The sequence below is a fragment of the Myxocyprinus asiaticus genome, chromosome 15 (assembly GCF_019703515.2).
Source record: "Myxocyprinus asiaticus isolate MX2 ecotype Aquarium Trade chromosome 15, UBuf_Myxa_2, whole genome shotgun sequence".
In the NCBI taxonomy this organism is placed as follows: Eukaryota; Metazoa; Chordata; class Actinopteri; order Cypriniformes; family Catostomidae; genus Myxocyprinus; species Myxocyprinus asiaticus.
This window is the reverse complement of record NC_059358.1, coordinates 12,962,832-12,985,705: the sequence shown is the minus strand read 5'-3', so window position 1 is coordinate 12,985,705 and position 22,874 is coordinate 12,962,832. Positions and strand designations below refer to the sequence as shown.

At 38.7% G+C, this 22,874-nt stretch overlaps 1 long non-coding RNA gene across 1 annotated transcript; it reads left to right on the top strand.

Moving 5' to 3' along the window:
* The first annotated feature begins 8,392 nt into the window (after window positions 1-8,392).
* LOC127452956 (uncharacterized) lies at window positions 8,393-15,097 on the top strand. The gene is made up of 3 exons (XR_007899336.1): window positions 8,393-8,433; window positions 14,536-14,704; window positions 14,865-15,097. It is a non-coding gene; the product is annotated as an uncharacterized LOC127452956 (long non-coding RNA).
* The last annotated feature ends 7,777 nt before the right edge of the window (window positions 15,098-22,874 follow it).

The window sequence follows — 22,874 nt, the reverse complement described above, 5'->3', positions numbered from 1 at the left end:
AATATTTAGGTTTGGAATTCATTTAAAGAAACACCCTCAGCTTTTAGGGATTATGAACTGCTATCTAATGCATGGTTAATACTTTAATTGTTTTTTTATTGCATCCAAAATAATTTAATTTCTTAAGAAGACTAAACCAATAAATAAACCAGACCAGTTACATAGATTACACTTACATTTGTATATGGCACAAATAGGTTTCTAACAACATTATGGAGAGTAAATTACATATTTTTTACATCTTGTGTAAGACTATCCCTTTAATGCACTTATTTTTTTATAATTATATAAAACTAATAAAATAACCTTTTTAAAAAATAACTTTGCTGAGTTTTTGCTGAGTATTCTTACTATTGTTTTTTTTAAATTATTATTATTATTTATTTATTTATTTTTATGTTGTTTTCAAGGAAATTTCCACAAAGATGAAAATGAGCTAAACCTACCAGCTACACCAAGGCTCATCATGCTTAGTAAGCAGAAAATATATAGTTAACAACGTATATGTTTCTTTGCAGTTTTTATGGTGACTTTTCATATTTCAGGAGATACACTTCAAACTTCATGTAAGTGGACTGTCAGCACTGAGGGGAAAATGACTCATTGCATTGATGAGCAGCTGGATTTTGCTGTAGCACTCTCTGTGCTTTTTGGTTGCTTTTATGTTTTTAATATCGAGTACCAGGAGTCAGCTAGTGCCACACTAGAGCTCATTCAAAGGTAAGTGTTAAAAACCATTATGTCCAATCATGGTTTTATTTAAGTAACGGCTAGTCCAATACACACGGGGAACAACTACAGTTTTGACACATTTTTGCCAATGTGTGTGTTTGTGTGCATATCTTTTATTATAGATGTATTTGTTGTTGTACTTGGTTCTCATAATACTGTGTTTGATTTATTACTAACTGATACAATTCTAAAATTGATGTTGTCTGATATGATCATGAGGTTCTTTGTGAGGATTAATCCTGAGGGTACAAAGTGTGCTTCAAAATCTGGAACTAGCCGCAAAACTGGGTCTACTGTTAAAAGAAAGGTTCAAAATGTTAATCCACATGTCCATACATTTTTTCAGAGGCTCACCGAATTTGATTGGAAAACATCTAATTAAGTAAGTGAAAGCAGTATTTATAAAGACTTTCATTATAAAGACATAAACAGGTAATTTAATTTGTGTTGAATTATTACAGTGATAAACTGATTATTATATTTTGGATAGTGTATATTTTTTATTGTATTTGGTTATAATTTGTTATTGTGGTTATGTGATGTAATTATTTTGCCAGTTCCACTGAAAATATGCCAGATAAATTGCTAGAATTCACTAAAATATGCTGGCATTGTTATTTATTTATTTTGTGTGTGTAATATTGTAAAGTAAAAAACTTCAAATATGCTTGATGAATTGCTAAGTCAATAAATTACACTGGCAGTGTTGTTTATTTATTTAACTTTTTTGTTATAATTTAAAGTAATAAAAGAATGCCTGTATTTGGTTATAAGATGTTATTTTGCCAATTCTATAGAAAATGTGGTTGATTTACTTGGTCATAGACTAGTGTTGTTTTCATTTTAGTATAATATGTTCTGATTTGTTAATTTTGTGATAGCTTTTGTGTTGTGTATTTATGTTTTGCCAAAGTAATAAAATATATTTGTATGAACATTTTATATGCTTTCTCTTTTTTAAAAAAAAAAAAAAAAATAACAGTAAAGAATATTGCATAATTTTTATAACACCAGAATGACTACTATATAATATATACTGTACATTTATATGCAGTATTATACTGCGAGTAGTTGCGTTGCATTACAGTAATTAACTGGCAACGCTGTTGCCAGCTAGTCACTGTAATTCTTGATTTACAGTATATAACTGAGTGTTGCCAGTTAGTCACCATTATGGCTCTGTTACAGTAATTAACTGGCAACACTGTTGCCAGTTAGTCACTGTTAAAAATTCATTACAGTATTTCAGTATTCAGTATTTTACTGTAAAAAAGCCTGGTAAGGTCTAACAGTGTAGAGCATGTTTCGCTACTTACTGATCATCTTACATGACACTGACACTTTTAACCTGTTTCTGAACTTACTGATGCATTGCGACGCGCGCTCACGCTGCTCCATTCAGCTCCGGCTTAATTTCAATGAAATGTGAGTCCCGCCTTTTTTATTTGATTGGTCATCTTAAACGACATTGACGAGCGGTATTAAACTAAAAAGCATGTTAAAAATTAAACTTTGTTTAATCGTTATGTAATTCCTGCAACAATTTAATGACATTATGTTCCATGCGTTCCATTATGGGATTTATCTGTTGTCTTAGAGGTGCTCTCGGGTTCTCCATTCGAGCCCTTGACAATGGTTACTGATACGTTTTTTGACTCTCAAAGACGGCACTGTTAGTGGCATTGGCATCATTTAAGAGAGTTGGCGCTTTGCATGCCCTGTCGGTTAATCCTTTGTATATGGATTTTGCGCCAGGGCATTCAAAAGTTGTGTTAAGACCTCGTTTGGACTATTTGCCCAAGGTTGTTTCTACGTCATTTAGCTTGCAGACCATTCATTTTCAGGCTTTCTCTCCTCCCCCATATGAGTCGAAGGAGCATAAAAGATTACACATGCTTTGCCCAGTTAGGGCGCTGTGATTTTATGTTGACCGTACTAGCTAGTGGCATAAGTCAGAACAGTTGTTTGTGTACTTTGGTGGCCGCAACAGAGGTGTTTCAGTGTCCCAGCAAAGACTGTCTCATTAACTTATGTCGATGTGAATTTCGTGTGCTTACGAAGCGTGCGATTTACCTTCGCCTTCAGTTATTCAAGCCCATTCTACGAGGAGCATGGCATCCTCATGGGCTTTGGCTAGAGGTGTGTCCTTGGAGGACATTTGTATGGTGGCAGGGTGGTCCTCTCCGCATACATTTGTTAAATTTTATAATCTGGATGATGGATTGACTCCTGCTTCCCAGGTTCTCTCTGTTGGAACAGGAGTAAATTTGAAATTCCTTTTTTATTCAGACGATTTAGCTCGCTTGTGTGCTGCTATATGCTTGCCACATGGGCTTAGACAGTTGGCAGCTACTGTTCGCATGTCGTGAATGTATTCGTTCCCATATCAATCATACACAGCTAGAGTTCTCCGAAAGGGAATGTCTAGGTTATGTATGTAACCTTGGTTCCCTGAGGGGAACGAGATGCTGCATAGCTGGCCATACTCTTTTTCAGCTGCATAGGCTCATGCCTTTATGAAGCCCTTGACGTAGCTCCCTAGGGAGCATTGCTTAATCAAATCAAATCACTTTTATAGTCACACAGCCATATACACAAGTGCAATGGTGTGTGAAATTCTTGGGTGCAGTTCCGATCAACATAGCAGTCGTGACAGTGATGAGACATATACCAATTTACAATAACATTAAATTACCACATCACAATTTAAAGTCTAATATACACATAATTACACACAACAATATACAAATAATAACATACACTGTACAGTATACAATACACACAATATAGATACACATTATTCAATAAAAAAAAAATATATATATATATATATATATATATATATATATATATATATATATATATATATATATATATATTAGTATATATAGAATATTGTACTGTATTGACATTCAGGCTGTTGGTTGATAGTAAGTTGTTAAGAGAGAATATAATATAATAATAATATAATTTATGACAGTCTGGTGTGAGATATAAGAGTAAGAGTAATAAAGTGCAGTGCTGATGTATTTTGATAGTGGGAGATCAAGAGATCAAAAGTCTGATTGCTTGGGGGAAGAAGCTGTCATGGACAGCTGGTGTGGGTCCTGATGCTGCGATACCGCCTGCCTGATGGAAGCAGTTAGAACAGCCCATGGCTCGGGTGGCTGGAGTCTCTGATGATCCTCTGAGCTTTTTTCACACACCGCCTTGTATATATTTCCTGGATGGAGGGAAGCTCACCTCCGATGATGTGTCTGGCAGTTCACACCACCCTTTGCAGTGACATGCGGTTGTCGGCTGTGCTATTTCCATACCAGGCGGAGATGCAGCCAGTCAGGATGCTCTCTACAGTGCAGGTGTAGAACCGTGTGAGGATGTGGTGGTTCATTCCAAACTTCCTCAGCCATCTCAGGAAGAAGAGGCGCTGATGAGCCTTCTTCACAACGACTTCAGTGTGGATGGACTATGTGAGTTCCTCAGTGATGTGGACACCCAGGAACTTGAAGCTGCTGACTCTCTCCACTGGTGCTCCATTGATGGTGATGGGACTGTGTTCTCTGTCTTTTCTTCTGAAGTCCACCACAAGCTCCTTTGTCTTACTGACGTTGAGGTAGAGGTTGTGCTCCTGACACCAATGTGTCAGAGTGTGCACCTCCTCTATATAGGTGGTTTCATCATTATCAGTGATCAGACCTAACACCGTCGTGTCATCAGCAAACTTAATGATGGCATTGGAGCTATGTGTTGCCACACAGTCATGTGTGTACAAGGAATACAAGAGTGGGCTGAGAACACAGCCCTGTGGGGCTCCAGTGTTGAGGGTCAGTGATGAGAAGATGTTGCTGCCTATTCTAACCACCTGACGTCTGCTTGACAGGAAGTCCAGGATCCAGCTGCACAGCGAGCTGTTTAAGCCCAGAGCCCGGAGTTTCTCATCTAGCTTGGAGGGCACTATGGTGTTGAATGCTGAGCTGTAGACTACAAACAGTATTCTCAAGTGTTCTTTTTTTCCAGGTGGGAGAGAGCAGTGTGTAGTGTAGATGCAATGGCATCATCAGTGGAGCGGTTGTTGTGGTAAGCAAACTGCAATGGGTCTAGAGAGAGAGGCAGCACAGAGCAGATGTAATCTCTGATTAGTCTCTCAAAGCATTTGCTGATGATGGGGGTCAGAGCAACAGGACGCCAGTCATTTAAGCAAGTTATTTTTGGTTGCTTTGGAACAGGCACAATGGTGGATGTTTTAAAGCATGTGGAGACTACAGACAAAGAGAGGGAAACGTTGAAAATATCTGTAAAAATACCAGCCAGCTGGTTCGCGCACGCTCTGATGACGCGGCCCGGAATGCTGTCTGGGCCCGCGGCTTTGCGGATATTCACACATCGGAAGGATCGGGTTACATCCGCTACAGAGACGGAGAGTGAACTAACCTCTGTAGCTTCAGCCGCGAGAGCTCTCTCTGCGAGGGCGGTGTTATTTCCCTCAAAACGAGCATAAAAAGTATTTAGCTCATCCAGGAGAGAGGCAGTGGTGTTCATGGCAGAGTTTTTATTCCCTTTAAAGTCAGTGATGATGTTAATTCCCTGCCACATGCTTCTAGAGTTGGTGGTGTTAAACTGTCCTTCAATCTTGTTCCTGTACTGGCGTTTTGCTGTTCTGATAGTTTTTCGGAGGGCATAACTGGCTTGTTTATGCTCCTCCGCGTTCCCGGAATTGAAAGCGGAGGTCCGCACATTAAGTGTCGCGCGAACATCGCTATTTATCCATGGCTTCTGGTCCGGATAGATCCGTGTTTTTCTGGTCGGAACTATGTCATCCACGCACTTTTTGATGAAACACATTACGCTATCAGCGTAAAGCTCGATGTCGTCATCAGAGGTGGACCGGAACATCTCCCAGTCCGTGTGATCAAAACAGTCCTGTAGCATAGAGTCTGATTGGTCCGACCAGCACTGGATCGTTCTGAGGGTGGGTGCTTCCTGTTTCAGTTTCTGCCTGTAAGCGGGCAGAAGCAGAATGGAAGAGTGGTCCGATTTGCCAAATGGTGGGTGGGGGAGGGATTTGTAGCCATCCTGGAAGGGAGAGTAGCAGTGGTCCAAAACCCGGTCCCCTTGTGTGTTGAAACTAATGTGCTGGTGGTATTTTGGTGCGACTGATTTGAAACTGGCTTTATTAAAGTCCCCGTTCACAATGAACGTGGCCTCAGGGTGCGCGGTTTCCTGCTCACTTATACTCCCATACAGTTCCTTGATTGCCCGGTCTGTGTCGGCTTGTGGGGGAATGTACACAGCTGTGATAATGACCGCTGTGAATTCCCTCGGTAGCCAGAATGGTCGACACAGAAGCATGAGAAATTCCAGATCAGGAGAGCATAAAGACTTGATAGAATGTACGTTCCTCTGATCACACCAGGATTTGTTGATCATAAAACATACACCACCACCTCTGCTTTTACCTGAGAGGTCTTTCGCTCTGTCCGCTCGGTGCACGGAGAACCCCGCGGGTTCAATGGCTGAGTCTGGAATCTCCGCAGACATCCAAGTTTCTGTTAGGCAGATAATGCAGCAGTCCCTCGTCTCTCGTTGGAAAAAGATCCGCGCTTTCAGCTCGCAGAGCTTGTTATCCAGAGACTGAACATTTACCAGTAGAATACTGGGTAGCGGGGGTTGATTTGCGCGGCGTTTTACTCTGATGAGAACGCCGGCTCTTTCCCCTTTTCCTCCTGCGTTTCCGCGGCCATGCAGCCCAGACAAAGGGCTCCGCTTGCGTGTTTGTAAACAGCGGGTCGGCATTGAGGAATTTGAAGTCCGGTTTATGGTGTGAAATTGCTGAACCAATGTCCAAAAGTGTTTGTCTGTCGTAGACAATAAGGCAGACAACATCCAAGACAAAAAACATAGAATTGTGAACAATACAAACAAAACACTACTATGTTGTGTTGGAGCTCGCAACGCAGCAGCCATACTCGGCGCCATCTTGAGTCCAGGAGGACTCAAGGAGGACTTAAACGCCATAAGCCAATAAATTGGTGTGATTCTATAAGGGCTTCAGACCACGTGACACTCAGACGGTATCCCATATAGATCATACGCAGCGTCTCATTCCCCTCAGGGAACCAAGATTACGTACATAACCGACATGATCTTCATAATATAACAAAGATCTTGAATGCGGAGAGTGATGAATGGGTGTACATGTGAAGTAGTGCAGAAAGCCCTTTTAATGGAGATGGCTTGGACGTGTATTCTGTTAATTACTAACTGTGGGCATGCTAACTGCAGATTCATAAACATTAGAGCGAATGTATTGTAAGGTCAAATTTACTGTATGTGTGTACCCACCTGTTGTGAATCCGGTGGACATTTCACATGGAAACTTTATATACCCACACAAGTAAGCATACTTTTAAGCATTTATTAGTCAATGAGAGCCATTACAAGTCACAACAAATATAGGGCATTTTAATTAAAGTCATGCCTTGCACTAATGCTTTATCTTTATTTCCCAGTGTTGCCAGTTTAGTGTGTGCCTGTATACTCCATGTTTGTGTTAGTAGGCCATATAAGCATAAGTTATTTTATTTAACAACTTATGTGTAATGGTGCATAACAAGTATGTGATAATAACTTGCATCTGATGACAGGGAATAATGCCTCCATAACTCTCAATTACTTAAAAATCTCTTGTTTGTGCTCTGAATAAGCTTAATTTTAGATGAAAGTGATGAGCTATGGCCTTTAAGGATTGCCTAGTTGGGTGATTAATGAACCACTTCTGTTCCAAATTTAGCCTTGCACTTAATTTAAACTTTAACTCTGACCACTAATCATAATTTACATCCCAAACCTGAGTACAATTCTGGAATAAAATGTACTATTTGCTTCCAAACCAGTTAATGTTTTTGGGCTGGAGATATGATGCCGTGGATGGAGTAGTGTGCCGGTGTTTACTGTGGAGTTTCAGCAACTAAAGTAACTGCAGGGTTTGGCATTGTTATTTAAAAATATTTCCTCATTAGAGATCTGCTCAGTTATTAATTCAAAGTCCAAACTCGGCCCATAAATAAGACTATATGACCCAACCTGACATGACCAATACTGTGAAATTTTAACACTGAATCCGACCTCATTTTCTATTTATTTCCTTTCTGAGCAAGTGGACACAGATGCACAGATTCAGCGAGCCCACAGCCTGCTACTGTTGGACTAAAAGATTAGCTAATTATGTTAAAATTAAGATTTTTTGTTTTTGTTTTTGTTTTTTTGATAAATGTTCATAAAATTCTGCGACAGTTTATGTAGAAGAATGGCTTACAACCAAATTGAATGCAGTATTTTACAGGGCTTCACTCGTAACAAAATTCTGTGTTAATCGTTAATAGATTTATTCTCACATAAACTGTATTGAATGTGATAATGCTTTTATGTACAATTTATTTATGGATATTTTACATAATAAATAGTTGATCTCATGTATTAATAAATGTGGCCGAAACTGACACGAACATAGCCCAAAACCCAATAGTTTATCGGATCCCATTGGACTTGGGTCGGGTAGCAGAGCTCTATCCATCATTATGGTGTTGGCATGCTTTGTGACCTTTGACCATTTCTGTGATTCCCTTTCAGAGATCTGTATTCCCACTCTTTTGTGATCTCCCTTCAGCTTCCCACAGAAAGAAGAGGTGTCCATATTTAAAGGTGTCCACCTGCACTCACTTCCTCTCTTCTTCCTATATCTGTCTATATTTCTGTTAGACTGTTTGCTTTCTCTGTGTATGCATGTGTGGAAATCTGGGTGTGTGTGAATGTCATTTAAAGAGTCTATTTTTAATTAATGCTTTGTACAGTAATGTGCAATTAATTGCTCCTTACCTCTTCAGATGGGACTCAAATCAAAGAACAAAATCTAAACAGATGTTTCTGTTTGCTTTCATGCCAACTTTAAAATGTTTTCCTTTATTTACACTAGCTCTCACGTCAACCCATGTTGATCTTTTCTTACTAAATCACACTGTGCTAATATACATGTGTATATTTATTTTTCTAGGGCACAAATATATAATCTGTGACAAAATGGTGTAATGTTGACCTTCATATCAGGAACATTCTTTGTAGGCAATTTCTTTGTTACAAAGAAACATAATTGGTGTACTCTTCTCTTTCAATATTGTAACCTGCTGTCTATGTCAAAAAATGGTATTATGAACTGACTTTGAATGTGACAAAAGGTAGCTTAACGTTCTAAAACACCTGTTGAGAGAGAGAGAGAGAAAAAAAGAGTTATTGTTATCATTTGTGTAACCATAAAAGCATAAATATAAGGCTTATTCAACAATGAAACAATATCCAAAAGGTTTAGTATCATCTTGTATTTCACTGCTCTTGTTATCCTTTTAATCATTTAGGGCAATATTTTTTTTATTGTTTATTTGCTTGCTTTGATTAAACTATACAATATATATATATATATATATATATATATATATATATATATATATATATATATATATATAAAGCAATTCCATTTCTCCATTCTCTCCATTTCTTATCCCATATTCACTTTTTCCTCTCTCACACACACACATACACACACACACACCAACTTGTTTTTATATCATTGTGGGGACTCTCCATAGACTTCCATGCATTTTATGGATTTTATACAGATCTAACGATAATTTCTATCCCCTAAACCTAACCCTCACAGAAAACTTTTTGAATTTTAAAATTTTCAAAAAAACATAATTTAGTATGTTTAATAAGCCATTTCCCTCATGGAGACCAATGGCTGGGACCCACAAGGTTTTACTATACTTCTGGGGACATTTGGTCCCCATAATGTAGTATAAACATGTACACACACACACACACAAACACACACATACACACACATGTTGGTGCGGCTATCCTTATGAAGACTCTCCATAGATGTAATGATTTTTATACTGTACGAATTATAGATTCTATCCCCTAAACCTAACCCTCACAAAGAACTTTCTGCATTTTTACATTATCAAAAAAACATAGTTTAGTTTTTTAAGCGATTTGAATTATGGGGACACTAGAAATGTCCTCATGAACCACATTTATAGCATAATACTCCTGTAATTACCAGTTTGTAATCTAAAAATGTTTCCTCGTAAACCACCCAAACCTGCTCCTACACACACACACACACACACACACACACACACACACACACACGACATGCCACCACATACTTACACCATTTGTATATAAAGTTAATTATAATTACTAAAGAATATCCATAACCCACACCCTAACCCTAGGGTTTATTCAGATTTAGCTCACTTTTGGGGGCCAATTTTGTCTCCAACTACATCTAAGTAGGCACACACATTTGTTTTGTTTTATGATGGGGACTTTCAGTTGACTATTGTTTTTAAAATAATGATATTTAATGAGTTTTTTTTTATTGGCTACTGATTTGTTCTATCCTCTAAACATAAATCTAACTCTAACACACAATCTTTAGATTTTATTGTAAACATTATTTTGTTAGTTTATTAAAGGCATTTCAAAACTAACATTGCGGAGTTAACAGGGAAAATGAGAGGCAGTGGAACATGCTTTTACATCAGTGAAAGTTGGTGTACAGATGAAGAAGATGTGCTGTCTTAAATTGGAAGTGCTCTTTATCAACTGTAAGCCTTTCTACTCGCCGGGGGAGTTTTCTTCGCTTATTCTGGTGAGTGTTTATATTCCTCCACAAGCGTGTGTGAGCACAGCGCTGCAATAGCTGGCTGATCAGATCACAGACAAAGAACAACAATACCCAGACTCACTTATTATTATTCTCTGCAATTTTAACTGAGCCATTCTCACCCGTGAACTGCCAAATACAGACTGCACATTACATGCCCCACCAGAGACAGAAATATACTGGATCACTGCTACACAACATTAAAGGATGCATATCGCTCTGTCCCTAGAGCAGCTTTGGGACTCTCTGATGACTGTCTGGTTCATCTTCTTCTGACCTACAAGCAGAAACTTAAATCTGTAGTAAAGATTGTAAAAAGATGGACCAATGACGCGGAGCTGGAACTACAAGCCTACATTGATTGCACTGATTGGAGTGTTTTTGAAGCTGCTGACACCAATCTGAACAAGCACACAGATACTGTGACATCATATATAAGTTTCTGTGAGGATATGTGCATTCCTACTAGGACTTATTTAACGTTCAACAATGACAAACCATGGTTTACAGCAAAACTCTGGCAGCTTCATCAGGCCAAAGAGGATCCTTACACAAGTGGGGATAAAATATTGTACAATCAGGCCAGAAACACACTGACAAAAGAGATTTGAGTGGCTAAAAGAAGCTACTCTGAGAAGTTGAAAAACAAGTTTTCAGCTAATGACCCTGCATCAGTGTGGAGAGGCCTGAAAGACATTACTAACTACAAGACTCCATCCCCCAACAATGTAGGGAATCAACAACTGGCTGACGACCTAAATGTGTTTTACTGTAGATTTGAAAAGCCCAGTCTCACACCCCACACCCGCTCTCACCTTCACATCACACAAACATTTACACCTCCTGCAACCACCCTCCTCCCTCCTCCTGCTACTCAACCTGCACTTAAGATCTGTGAAGAGGATGTATTCTGAGCCTTCCAGTAACTGACCAGCAGTGCTGACCAGCTGACCCTCATCATCACACAGATCTTCAACAGATCACTGGAGCAGTGTGAAGTTCCCTGCCATTTCAAACACTCCACCATCATTCTTGTCGAAATGAAACCCAAAATCACAGGACCTCTCGCTCTGACATCTGTGGTCATGAAGTCATTTGAGAGACTGGTGTTTGCCCACCTGAAGGACATCACTGGACCCTTTCTGGATCACCTTCAATTTGCTTATTGAGCAAACAGGTCTGTGGGTGATGCAGTCAGCATGGGATTGCATCATATCCTGCAACATCTGGACAGACCAGGGACATATGCAAGGATCCTTTTTGTGGACGTCATTTCGGCTTTCAACACCATCATCCCAGCTATTCTCCGAACTAAATTAAACCAACTCTCTGTTTCCACCTCTATCTGTCAGTGGATCACCAGCTTTCTGACAGATAGGCAGCAGTTAGTGAGACTGGGAAAATTCACTTCCAGCACCTGTACAATCAGCACTGGTGCCCTCAAATGATGTGTGCTCTCCCCACTACTTTTCTCCCTGTACTCAAATGACTTCACTGCCAAGGACCCCTCTGTCAAGCACTTGAAGTTTGCAGATGACACTACTGTTATCGGACTCATCCAGGATAATGATGAGTCTGCATATAGAAGGGAGGTTGAACAGCTGGCTGTGTGGTGCAGTCAAAACAACCTGGAGCTGAACATGCTCAAATCAGTGGAGATGATAGTGGACTTTAGGAGGAACACCCAAACACTTACCCCGCTCACCATTCTGAACAGCACTGTGGCAGCATTGGAGTCATTCAGGTTGCTGGGCTCTACCATCTCACAGGACCTGAAGTGGGAGACCCACATTGACTCCATTGTGAAAAAGGCCCAGCAGAGGTTGTACTTCCTTCGACCAGATGAGGAAGTTCAACCTGCTACAGGTGCTGCTGATACAGTTCTACTCAGTAGTCATTGAGTCTGTCCTCTGCACTTCAAGAACTGTCTGGTTTGTTTCAGCTACGAAACTGAACATCAGAAGACTTCAAAGGACAGTTCGGACTGCTGAGCGGATTATTGGTTGCCCCCTGCCTTCCCTTCAAGAACTTTACACTTCCAGAGTGAGGAAAAGGCCTGGAAAAATCTATCTGGACCTCACTCACCCAGCCCACTACCGTTTAGAACTGTTGCCTTCTGGCCGGTGCTATAGAGCAATGAGCACCAGAACCGTCAGGCACAAGAACAGTTTTTTCCCAGTTTATATATATATATATATATATATATATATATATATATATATATATATATATATATATACACTATATTGCCAAAAGTATTCACTCATCTGCCTTTAGACGCATATGAATTTAAGTGACATCCCATTCTTAAGCCATAGGGTTTAATATGACGTCGGCCCACCCTTTGCAGCTATAACAGCTTCAACTCTTCTGGGAAGGCTTTCCACAAGGTTTAGGAGTGTGTTTATGGGAATTTTTGACCATTCTTCCAGAAGCGCATTTGTGAGGTCAGACACTGATGTTGGACGAGAAGGCCTGGCTCTCAGTCTTCACTCTAATTCATCCCAAAGGTGCTCTATCGGGTTGAGGTCAGGACTCTGTGCAGGCCAGTCAAGTTCTTCCACATCAAACTCGCTCATCCATGTCTTTATGGACCTTGCTTTGTGCACTGGTGCGCAGTCATGTTGGAACAGGAAGGGGCTATCCCCAAACTGTTCCACAAAGTTGGGAGCATGGAATTGTCCAAAATCTCTTGGTATGCTGAAGCATTCAGAGTTCCTTTCACTGGAACTAAGGGGCCAAGCCCAGCTCCTGAAAAACAACCCCACACCATAATCCCCCCTCCACCAAACTTCACAGTTGGCACAATGCAGTCAGAAAAGAACCGTTCTCCTGGCAACCGCCAAACCCAGACTCATCCATCAGATTGCCAGATGGAGAAGCGTGATTCGTCACTCCAGAGAACGCGTCTCCACTGTTCTAGAGTCCAGTGGTGGCGTGCTTTACACCACTGCATCCGACGTTTTGCATTGCACTTGGTGATGTATGACTTGGATGCAGCTGCTCGGCCATGGAAACCTATTCCATGAAGCTCTCTACGCACTGTTCTTGAGCTAATCTGAAGGCCACATGAACTTTGGAGGTCTGTAGCGATTGACTCTGCAGAAAGTTGGCGACCTCTGCGCACTATGCGCCTCAGCATCCGCTGACCCCGCTCTGTCATTTTACGTGGCCTACCACTTCGTGGCTGAGTTGCTGTCATTCCCAATCGCTTCCACTTTGTTATAATACCACTGACAGTTGACTGTGGAATATTTAGTAGCGAGGAAATTTCATGACTGGACTTGTTGCACAGGTGGCATCCTATCACAGTACCACACTGGAATTCACTGAGCTCCTGAGAGCGGCCCATTCTTTCACAAATGTTTGCAGAAGCAGTCTTCATGCCTAGGTGCTTCATTTTATACACCTGTGGCCATGGAAGTGATTGGAACACCTGAATTCAATTATTTGGATGGGTGAGCGAATACTTTTGGCAATATAGTGTATAAATATATATATATATATTGTCTTATTGTGTATTTCTATATATACTTATTCTATATATAATATTTTCTATTCACCTTTTTTCTTTCTATTTTTAGTTGATCTCTGTCTTGTTGTATTGTTTGTGCATTGGAAGCTTCTGTCACCAAGACAAATTCCTTGTATTTGTTAGCATACTTGGTAATAAAGCTAATTTTGATTCTGATTCTGAATATTTACATGTAATCATTTGGCTTATGCTTTTATCCAAAGCGACTTACAAAAGAGGATTAATACATCATAGGCGATTCATCTTAAGGAGACAGTGGTACGGAAAGTGCTGCATTACAAAGTTTCACTAGCATCTGAATAGTAGTATCCAAGACAGATTAGAGATTAAGAATATATATATTTTTTTAATTATTATTATTATTATTATTATTATTATTGAGTGAATGGTTAAGTGCTCATGGAAACTACATGATTGTGCTGTCTTTGAAATGTGGTCTGTGAAACTGAGTTGTTATCGATGGTTACCCCTAGATTTCTTACCATTTTGGAAGCCGTTACTGTAGTTGAATCCAGCTGAATGGTGATGTTGTGCTCATCAGCAGGGTTGGCTGGACAGACTAGGAGCTCATTCTTCACAGGCTTAAGTTGCTGGTGGTGTTCCTTCATCCAGGCCGAGATCTCTGCCAAACAGGCCGAGATTCGAGCAGTCACTATGGTGTCGTTGGGCTGGAAAGACAAGGAGAGCTGTGTGTCATCAGCGAAGCAGTGGTAAGAGAACCCATGTGCTTGAATGATGGGTCCCAGTGATGTTGTGTATATAGATGTGGCAGTGGGGGTGTGGTCAAGCGTCCGTCTGGAGAGAGAGAGAAAGTGGTAAGGGCACTTGCACCTGAGCTAGATTATGTTTAACACCTGTCTCTAATTCCAGTGAGCATGGGGAGAGCGGCATATAACCAGCCACGCCACCAGCAGCAGAGTGAGAGAGTCTGGCACAAGAAAGGCCATGGTGTACCCGAAGCTGAAGCAGTTTAATCTGTTATGTGTGTGAAGCTGATGTGTTGAGGTTATTACATTCCTGTGAAGCTGATGTGTTTGTTTGACTACCTGCTGTGAATCTGACAAGTTTGTGAACTTGAAAAACCTTGAAGTGGCCGATTAAAAATCGTACCTGAGCCAGAAGAAACCCCGCTTCCCTGTGTCTACTTCCTTCTTGCTGCTGAACTGTCTCACAATAGAGAAGAGAAGTGGCCCAAGCACCGAGCCCTGAGGTACTCCAGTAAGTAGTTGATGTGACTTGGACAGCTCACCTCTCCAGGCTACCTTGAAGGACCTACCTGAGGACTTAAACCAGTCAAGCACAATATTCCAGGTTCAATACAAGTTACGCTCAATCAACAGCGTTTGTGGCATAATGTTAATTAGAAACAAAATTTTATTTAGATTTGTCCCTCCTTTTCTTTACTAAAAGCAAAAATCGAGGTTACAGTGAGGCACTTACAATGATGAATTGGTGAATGGAGCCAATTTCTGGAGAGTTTAAAGGCAGAAATGTGTATCTTATAATTTTTATACATTCATTCTTGTGTTAAAACTTGTGTATTATTTGACCTGTAAAGTTGTTTACATCAGCATTTTGCAGGATTAATGTTTACGGTTGTAAAGTTGTAAAATTGGAAAAATCATCTTAACAGAAAATGTAAGCAATTTTATCACACTAAAATCATGTTAACACACATTGTTTACATCTTGTGGCTATACTTTTGAAACAGTGAGTATTTTAATGTTAACGGATTGGCCCCATTCACCTCCATTGTAAGTGTCTCACTGTAACCCAGTTTTGTTTGTTTTTTTAAAGAAAAGGAGGTACAAGCCTAAATGATTGTTTTTGGTAAGCAATGTCAATTGAGCTTAACTTGTATCTTTCCCAAAATATTCCTTTAAGCAGTTTTCCTCACAGGGACATTTGGCTGGTCCCCACAATGTAGGTGATTTTAGATCTTACTATCCTTGTGGTGACATGGTCCTCACAATGAAGGTAAAATCTGATCCACACACACATTCTCAAAGTTCATTCAAAGTCTCCCATGCTGCTAGCACAATGTGCTTCTGGTTACACCACAGGGGAAATTAAATATGCTGTAGCTGATGCAAAAAGGTCTGATAGGAGATGGCGCTTGTCGGTGAGTCAGCTTAATGTGGCCGAACTCTCAGAAACAACATTCCGACTTCTCATGTGATCATCCAATTTCAGACAAGATCTGAAGAAAATTGGCAGATAAAAAAAAAAAAAAAAAAAAGGCTAAACTAAAGCATGCGAATATGTTCACTACAATTTTCTCCATTTCTTCGAAAGTGAGCATGCAAACCTGTTTGGCTCATTTGAGATAAAACTATTTTTCCTGCGTGAGAGTCGAGAGACTACATAAATATAAAAAACCCTTCAATTTATGCAGTGATATCTGTGATGAAAATGTTTTCACAAATTTAGCAGGTTGCACAGCAATGCATATGTAAAAACTTTTAGAGATACATGTGGAATGAGCAAATAAACATTAAAAACATTTGTGACCTGCTCCGTCATTTTGAGTCACTTTGTCGCAGAAACACATTTTTGTTTTTATGTACTAAATTAAAAAGGAAAGCATTTAAGTCAGGGATAATGTTGTTATCACAAAATAAACCCCGACAGGGTGATCAGGACCCCGAAGTAGAGCACTTATTACATGGCTACTTACCAAATAACTAAATTAGTGGACATGAAATACCTATTTGCATTAAAATTGTTATGTGAGAATAATAATAATAATAAAAAAAAAAAAAAAATTGCAGAGTTTATAGAAACAGCTGAAATCCACCTCCTGTTTGGAAGTTTTGTTGGTGTTTATTTTGCAAAAATGACTGCTTATTATCCCACTTATTGCAAGCCTAATTGCCAAATAAAGAAAGAAATGGACATGAAACATTGATTTGAATTTAAATGATTTTATTAGCTTAAAGATTGCTGAATTGTAAAATAAATAAATAAATAAAAAATAATAATAATAAAAAATAAGACTGATGACTGCAATATCTGGATAGCCAGTCTGTTATCACTTTTTCCCTAGATATGTGGTCATTATTTAGAAATATCAGATCGCTGGATGGTATGACTGACCAATCAGAATAGAGTATTCAAGAGAGCCATTTCATAAATGATATATAACATTGAAATGATTATAACTTGACCAAGGTGTAAAAAAAAAAAAAAAGAAAGAAAAAGAAAAACATTATTAGAAAGCTGTGGCTTTCTTTTCTTTTCTTTTTTTTTTTTTTTTTTTTACTATAGTGCATACATTACAACTCAAAATATGTTTCTGGGTCAAAGTGACTCAAAATCATCGAGCAGGTCACATTTGTCAAAACAAAAATCAACCCGATTTTGGGGTTAGTAATTTTTAGTCATGAATTAAAAAATGTGCACCTAGTTGAAAAACCTCATTTGTACCTAGTTGGTTTATGTTTGGTCCATGAGGGATATTCAACAAGGAATAAAAATTGTGCCAACCAACAGTTCCTTTACTTATGGACGTTTTGTAGCTTATTTGTCTTTCCTATTTATCTTCTATAAAAGGAGACTAATTCTTGGGTTTCTCATGCAAAATTTCCCGGGGATAAGCTTGTAGAAATGTAGATGCTAACATGCTGACTATTCTTGCTAAATCCATCTTTGTTTGAGTGCTAAAACATTGGCTAACTGGCAGCAACAGTACATCATTAGCTTCTCTTGCCTGTCCCATTTGCAACTCTGTTAGTAGGGGATAAATCTCTGAGTTATTGCTCCTTGAGGCCTCATGAATCAGGCAATTATCTATAGTGAGAATTAAAGTCTTTCTAACAGACTGAGCTAATGAAACATATTGCTGCCGATCACTAGAGCTTCTGACATTTGAGGATGAAAGTTTTCAATTGCAACCCTGCTGGAAAAACAGCCTAACGTGGTTTGCTGTTCTTTGTTGGTCTCCCAGCCTGGTCAGACTGCTCTGTTTGGTGGTTTTAGATGGGTTTAAGGCAATTTTAAGCTGTTCAGGAAAAAAACTTTCAGCTTAAGACCAGCTTGGTCAGACTGGGGAGACAAGCTAGACCAGCTTTAACCAGCAAATCAGCTTAGGCTGGTTTAAGATGGGGTATTTTTTTTCAGGAGGGGAAACTGTGCCACAAGTTGTTATAGCAGAAAACATATTTTAGAAATGAAACTGCAATAGGCTTCGATTTGATTTGACAAGATGTGTTTGTGTTGTGCTTACGCAATTACAGTCTCATTTGTCATTTCAAAGTGGTATTTAATAGCTACAGCCAAAAAAAAACAAAAAAAAAAAAACGTAGACATGTCAACGGGGAACATTTGTCACAGCCCTGTACTTTCATCAAAGTTTCTTCATTTTGACAGTCACTAACACACACATAAATGTCGACAGCATGGTCAATAGCAGAATTCTGTTTCCACTGCTTAGGCAATGGACAAACTTGCTCTTGACAGATAATGGGAGCAATAAAAAAGAGAACCGAGGTGTGTTTGTTATCGACAATTTCTAAAATGCCTCTGGCTGGCATTGATCGCACAAAAGAACTGTCTGCATGGAGTCGGCGAGAGTGTTTTTGCATCGGGTGGAGTAGTTTGGCATCAAGGATTTGACAGGTTGCCTCTTATCACTGACATATGGATAAATGTCTTCCAACATCTCATAACTTCTCACCGAATGGTCTGCTCACCCACTGCTACTTTTTAAAGAGCAGCAAAATGTCAGGAATCACAATCCATACACACTGAGGAGACAAGCTAGACCAGCTTTAACCAGCAAATCAGGCACCATGTTCTGGCATGTAGATTGTTTTTGGAGCGCATGTAGTTAATTTCAGTTGTATATTTGACACTTCACTGATTGTTTTTTTACTCCCCTGCATGTCTAATTATAAGTTGTGCTTCAGTCTTAAAGGGATAGTCCCCTCAGAAATGTAAATTCAGTCATCATGTGCTTACTCTTATGTCATTTCAAACTCGTGTTGATTTTAAGTTGATTTTATTTTTATTTTTTTTTTAGAACTTAAAGTTAGACTTTTGAATAATACAGGTTTGGAATGCAATTATGATGAGTTAGTAATTTTTAAGGGTGATTTTTTTTCTTTTCTTTTTCTTTTATTTATTTTTTATTTTTTTACTGTTCCTTTAAATTTAAGGCAAATAGCTAATGGACTCTTTTCACAGACTGTGATAATGCATTGTTGCCTCATTTGGTAACGTAAATCTAACAAACTTTTGTTTACTTTAAAATTGTAAATATTTAGTGTAAATTTACAACATTATTATTTGTGTTACATTACCCTGGCATTAAAAAAAAAAAAAAAAAAAAAAAAAAACCTGCTGCGATAAGGTTTCAAATACAGCTGCTGAGTGAATGACAGTAAATCTGGCATCATCTCTGACTGCCACATTCCACCAATATATAGATAGATAGATAGATAGATAGATAGATAGATAGATAGATAGATAGATATTTGATGTGGTCTCCCATGTACCTCTATACAAGTTTACCCTGCAATAGTTTACTTCCACATCCCAAACCTGGAAATGTGAAAAGGGTCCATTGTACGCTAAGGTTTGGGGCAGTCGTAATTCCTTCAGGATACAGACTTTCCATTATTTTCACATAAAGATGTTCGCTTAGATTTTCAGACTTATTCATGTTTCATGTGTCACCTTTAAAAGGCTCTAAAAACACAGCATCACATCAAACCTTCCCATGGTTGCACTTTTGATATGCAAATGTAAGAAAATTCCGGTGAAGGAGGAATTCAATCTCACAATTATCTGAATGTAGAACTCTTATCCAGGGGCAGCTGATATGGACACACTTGATAACTCTGAAAATAGGTCTTTCGGGGAAGAGGTGTTTTTTTCATAATCACATCTTGAGTATGTCAGCAGAAAAGCAAGCATTGTGCAGTTTGACAACTTGCAGTTGAGGGTTCATAGTAGTGGTCAACCGATATATTGCCAAGGCCGATAAATCAGCCGATATTCAGAATGTTTTAATTATCGCATCAGTAGATACATTTTCCTCTTTGGCCAATTTCTTTCTTGAGGGCACTGAGAATCGCCTGCTTGCATATGAAGCGAATGAGACATGTAAATGACCAGTCACTGTCCATTTTGTTGTTCCGTGCCATCATGTTACTACAGTAATAGACTGGTGTGCAACACAGTACCATTTAAATGGTCCGAATATCAGAGCCGTGGGAGACGCGTTTGAGCTCATCATTTTAAAGTGCTCACCTGTTCATTCTCCCTCTCTCCTCAACAGTTCCCTGTAACTTGTAACTGTCTTGTCTAATGATAAAAAGGCAAATATCAATAAAACTAATATCATATACAGTCTGCAAATATGTGCATATCTCGTTTAAACAGATGTAATAAACCAACCTCACACAACTTGAGCAGATCCAGCATCCTGTGGAATGCTCATAAATCGTCCTCTGAATTAAGTATTGTAACAGTCTCTCCTCAACAGTTCCCTGTAACTTTTCTAATGATAAAAGGCAAATATCAATAAAATGTCTATTATATACTGTCTGCAAATATGCAGATATCTTGTTTAAAAAGATGTAATTCACGAATCTCATGAAAATCCAGCATTTTCTTCCCATCGAGCACTCATCTAATATCTTCCTCTGAAGCACATACTCCATCAGCCAGAATCAAAAACTTCAGAATCAGGATCAAAAGATGGTCAGTCCGTGACAATCCAAGCAGGTGATCCAGGCCGTTTATCTGTCAGGAGATTGCTGCTTGCACTGGATCCGCACGAGCGCGTGAGAGCAACTTCAAAGTAAAAGCGCTTCATGTGTGCTATGAGTAAATGTCTTATTCACTATGCACTGTATGTGCAGTTGGTTTGAGTCTGTATTTTATTTTTTTTTTTTTTGAGAAAATGTGATTGCTAACGTGGACATGCCATCCATGGTGGTTGGACTACTGTGTGTATTGTTATTTCCTTCCTAAAATATTAACAATTTCTTCATGTGCAAATAAATTACTAAAATTTGATGACTAAACAGAAATCAGAAGAAACTGCTATCTACCACTTCAAATACAATATATATATATATATATATATATATATATATATATATATATATATATATATATATATATATATATTCTTTATTACAAAATTAAAGTTTAGTGTGAAATTGAGTAAATGAGCTAAATAAGAGTTTATTCATTTTTTAGCAATTTTACGTTTGTTATTTACTATATTAAATTGTGTGATATATCGGCATTGTATTGGCCTATCTGTCACCCTGCTCTCTGGACAACTGCATTTGCCATTAAAAGAAACATATTGGAGGAGTCATGCCATGTGAGAGTAAGTCATGTGAATGACGAGCTCTGCGCACTTTGCTCGTTTCTTTTTCTGCTGGTTCTGCCTAGCGGCTGGAGTTTGTTTTGTGGAATAACACTACTTCGGGACAGCTGAGATGAATATGCTCGTTCTTTGTGCTTGTGCCTTCTATTGGATGGAGTTTGTTTTGTGAGTATTTTTTGCAGGACATTGTAGTGATTACGTCACGCTGCACTCAGGAACAGCCGGCTCACTGAACATTCGTTTGGCTCTCCGAGGAAACTGAACGTTTTTTTTTTTTACAATATTTTTTAATTTTTATTTATTTATTTATTTTGTGCTGGTTCTGCTAGAGGCTGGAGCTTGTTTTGTGGAGGAACACACCTTCGAGACAGTTATGTGAATGAATCTACACGTTTTTTGTGTTTATTCTGCCTATTGGCTAGAGTTTGTTTTATAGATTATTTTTTGTTATGTAATTCTGTCTCGCAGAATCTGTACAGAAGCTCCGGAATTGAGCTATCCGACGGCAAAGTTGTTGCGGGGACTCTCGTAGGCGTACATGTACTTTTTGAGTTTAGAAGCATGGATGCCGGTTGGTGCTGTCATGCATGGGGTTAATGCGCACGTTTTTTCTTTTTTCTGTTTGTTTGGTTTGGTGGGAAGTTCGGGGTTTGATTGTTGCACTAATGGGGAATGTGGTCTTTATCATTTTTATTTTTGACACACAGTCTGTTTTTCTCGTATGTCAAAATGTAAAATGTTAATATGAGTGGATTGTCTCTATCCACGTGGAATGTGAATGGGTTGGGGCACCCCATAAAAAGAAGGAAGGTTATTTATTTTGTTAAACGTAAGAAATATGATATTGTGTTTCTTCAAGAAACACATCTTTCCCTGCAGTAAGATGAAAAATTTGGGAAGATATGGGGTGGACATGTTTTCTTTAGTGCTGGCTCAAGTAAGATTGATAAGTAAACATCTACAATTCAAATGTCTTAAACAGATTAAAGATAAATTAGGAAGAGTCATTATTGTTTTAGCAGGAATTCAGGGGCAAAGGTTGATTTTGGCTAATATTTACGCACCTAACGCTGATGATCAGGGCTTTTTTTATAGATCTTGAAGGGATGTTGCAAGCCGCTGGCACCCCTCATGATATAATATTGGAAGGAGACTTTAAGCTACTGATGGACTCAGTCCTTGATCATAGGGAAGCAAAAGTGTGTAAGTCCCCTAGAGCAACAGTGACACTTCACAGGATGTGTAAAAATCTTGGTCTTACAGATATTTGGGACTTTTGAACCCATATGGTAGGGACTATAATTTTTTTTCATCAGTCCATAAGATTTATTCTAGAATAGATTTTTATATATATATATATATATATATATATATATATATATATATATATATATATATATATCTGAGTCCCTCATTTCATCTGTTTTTGTTTGCTCAATTGGAAACATCTTAGTCTCCGATCATGCCTGTTGTGGCTTCTGCCACCTCTGTGAATCATCACTCTTGAAGTCTTGGGGTTTTGATGCCAGAAGATA